This window comes from Nannospalax galili, unplaced genomic scaffold (assembly GCF_000622305.1).
Source record: "Nannospalax galili isolate Female #2095 unplaced genomic scaffold, S.galili_v1.0 scaffold276, whole genome shotgun sequence".
Classification (NCBI taxonomy): Eukaryota; Metazoa; Chordata; class Mammalia; order Rodentia; family Spalacidae; genus Nannospalax; species Nannospalax galili.
In genome coordinates, this window is record NW_008337766.1 from 213,297 (window position 1) to 217,441 (window position 4,145).

Here is a 4,145-nt window from a genome sequence, read left to right on the forward strand (position 1 = left end):
TGTTTTGTTTGTTTGTTTGTTTGTTTTTGTCTTTTTGAGACAGGGTTTCCCTGTAGCTCTAGCTGACCTGGAACTCACCAGGCTGGCCTCGAATTCACAGAGATCAGCTTTGCTCTGCTTCCAAGTGTTTATAAGTGTATTGCCTACATTTATGTATGTTCACGCATGTTGTACAATGCCCTAAGAGGTCAGAAGAGGGTATCAAATTCCCCTGGAACTGGAGTTACAGACAGTTGTTAACTGCTAATTGGGTGCTGGGAATCAGACTTGGTCTTCTGCATGAGCAGCCAGTGTTCTTAACCGCTGAGCCATTTCTCCAGCACACTGGACATAGTCTTTATCACATGCAATCTGTAGATTTTTTTTTTTTCCGGTTTGTGGCTTTACTTTCCATTTCCTCAATACTCTTTTATGAAGAACAAGAGATTCTTTATTTTATTTAAATAAATAATTTACTGAGAATTTCATTCATGCATATAGTGTTTTGATCAAACCCATGCTCACTCCCTCCCCTCCAGCTCCTTCCATATCTCCACATCACTTTTTTCTTATAACTTCATGTACTGTTTCTTCTTCCTTGATTTATTTATTTTCTTTGGAGCTTTTGGCTACTCTAACATTCCCCCTCTCTAAAGAGGTAACCCGAAAATCTTTTAAGGATTAGATAAAAACTCCACAATAGTTTTACCATTTTTGGCCTTTGGAATGGAGCAAGTTGCTAAGAGCCCCAAGGACATAGTGAGTTTTAGCCATGACTGACTACTTTTATTTGGGGTCTTTCTACCCTAACTGCCTAGCCAATTCCTACTTTCTATTCCTGTCACACCATCCTCTGAAGAGGTTACCCAAATTGCCAATAGGGAATTCAGATGCAGACTGCTCTGGTGTCTTCCATTCTGAGCAGGGATGCAGGGTGAGGCAATTGGAGTACCCCTTCAGTGGGTCTATCTAAAAGACTCCCAAATTTCCTAACTCTTATCTCAAGGAGGAAAAGAAAGTCTTTGACTCTTGAATAGGAGATGTGAAGGAGAAGTAAAGGCAAGAGTAATTAACATTACAAGTTCTAGACAGGGAACTAGAAAAAAAATCAGAAAAGGGAAATTTTCAAATGTTCAAAAGAGAGTCCATTGGAATTTCTTGACAGGTGGGAACCCAGTATTGGAAACAAAGATTTGAAGTCCTACATCTGAAGAGCACTTTCTTATTAGGAACAAAATCATCAATGTGAAATAATTGTCTAAATAACTTTTTATACAGACTTGAGTCTAAAGTCTGGGAAGTGTAACCCCCTGAACACTTAAAGAAATGTATTGATGACTTTACTCTGGTTATACTTTCCTTTTGGGTGTTTAAGACCATACAGTTGGCCCAAATAAATCAACTTATTTTTACACTTAAGGTCATTTGAGGATTTGGGTCACATGGGCTTGGGAGAAGCTCCTGGCTCCTTTCTTTCACCAGTTCCATCTATCTGAAGATAAGTCAAAGGTCCTGCTCGACTATATCTGGCTTCCCTTGAAAGCATGAATGAGATGTTTCCTCTGAGTTGACCCAGCTTTTGTACACTGGACACTGGTTCAAGTCCATCTCGTGGGGTCTCCATGGCCTCCCTGAACAAGAGAACAGGTGACTCACCACAGTTACAGGGCATTTTGAGAGATGTTCCATAGTCCCTTAGAATTAGTCAACCTTGGAGGGCAAGGGGCAAAAATTGTCCTTTAAGTCCCTCTGACCACATTAGTATAGACCTCAAACTATGGCTATTAAACATTCAATAATGTTAGCTCCCCCTGTCTGGTACTTTTATTTATCAAGTGCTATGTAGATAAGACTTGGGTAAAAAAAAAACAAAACAAATATTTTCAAATAAACCTTGACTAGATACACATTTTGTTCCTTAAACTAGTTGACTAAACTATGACCCTAGAAAATTTAAGATTATGTGTATATTATTTTTGTCTCATCCTTTATATATCATAACAAACCTACACAGATGTTCATCACTTTCTTAGGCTTTCTCATTTTTTCTATTTTGGAAAATGTCACCATTCCTATATCCTTTTAACATCTTTTACATTCTCATTTTATTTTTTAATAATTATGAGACATAATATTAACAAATAAATTTTTCCATCTGTTGTGCAAATTCTTCTCCTGGGGACACTAAGCTTTTAAGGTTCTAGTGTCAAACCAATGTTTCATTAAAGTTTTCCTGAGGAACTAATTAATTTACTGAGCTTACTTACAGAGATGACTGAGGGGTTCCTGAGGTGTATGAGTGACCTGGGGGTGTCCACACTCAATAGCCTTTACCCAGGATGGATCAAGCCTTTTCTTCCTAACCTTCCACAGATTATGTACGTTAGCCCTCCCCAAATCCAGAAGACCATGAATGCTTTGGGCCAAAGTACATACAGTTTGCTGGGAAGAGTGACTGGATTCTCGGGTGAAGGTCCACTGACCCTGATTGTCCCTCCTTTAATGAAGGAGCACAACTGTCAACATGCCCAATTGTGATGATGTTTAGCAAGCAGGCACAACTGAAGTCGAGATGATGGTAGTTATTTCACACAGAAGACACTGCTATACAGCAGGATTCACAAATGAGCGAGAACATACATCATTTGTTTTTCTGAGTCTGTGTTACTTCACTTAGTATAACAGTTTCAAGATCCATTCATTTATCTGCAAATTTCATTATTTCATCTTTCTTTACTACAGAATAGAACTCCATTGTGTAAATATACCACATTTTTGTTAACCACTCATCAGTTGAGGGGCACTTAGGCTGCTTCCATCTCTTAGCTATTGTGAAAAGAGCAGCAACACACATGGTTGTACAAATGTCTCTATAATAGGATGAGTCCTTTGGGTATGTGCTAAGGAGTGGTATAAGTGGGTCATATGGAAGGTTTATATTTTTAAAATCAAGTTTTACACTTAGATCGAAGTTTTTTTTTTTTTAATCAAGTTTTACACTAAGATCTGTGGTCTGTTGGGAACACATTTGTGCATGTGTTGTTGCAAGGCATGAATCAAACTTTAGTTTTTTTTCTGCACTTAGGTATTTAATTGTTTCAGCACCCATTATTGAAAATATTATACATTTTTCCCTTAAATTACCTATATGCTTTTGTCAAAATCAGCACATCATATCTGAGTCTGTTTCTTGACTCGGTTCTGTTTCAGTAATCTGTCCATCCTGATGTCAGCACTACTCTGCCTTCATGACAATGGCACTTAAGAATTGAGGTGTGGTGGTGCACAGAAATAGGCTTTCTTCTACAAACACAACCTAACTGAATTAATTATCCACAAACCCACCTTAAGAGAAATGATGAAAATAAACTTCAGGGGAAAGGAAAGTGAAACTGGAAACTGACACCTGAAGATGCAAAGAAAGGCATCTTCAAAGGCAGAATAAGTCAAACTATGATATAATTGATAAAGAACTATTCAGGTTACCATTCTAAACTTATTTTACTGTATATAGTGAAAGCATACCCTAATGTCTTAAATCAATAGTGTTAAAGTTTTCTATTTCAAATAACCTGAACTGTCAATTTAATTGATTTAAGCCATTCATAATGTATACTTGTTATTATTTTAATAGGTTCTCTAAAATACATCCATTCTCTCATTCTTAATATTGCTTATCTTTGTCTTTATATTTTTCCATTAATGTTAATAAACTTATTCTTACTACGTCTTTAGTATTTTTTAAATTTAACATATATTTCATTTCTATTTCTAGTTACCTATGGGAATTTGGTTCATTAATTCATTTTTAATGACACTACTGTACGTATTAAGAATTTTCTTCAAAATTACTTTAGTCATAGGATCCTATTCAATTTTGATATGTTTTATTTCCTTTCTAATTAGTAAATAATACGTAAGTGCCCTTTATGTATTACTGTGTGATTTCAATGTATGTAGACAATGTGTAGCAAGGTAATTTGGAATTTTATTCCCCTTCCTTTTTATTTGTGTCATAGATTAATAACATATATGTTTATTGTGGACCATAGTCACTCTACTGTGCTGTAGAAAGTTAAAACTTTGCACATTCTGTTTCAATACCAGATACCCACTACCCGCCATCCTGCTTCTCTCACTCGAGGCTACACCTCCCAGCCTCTAGT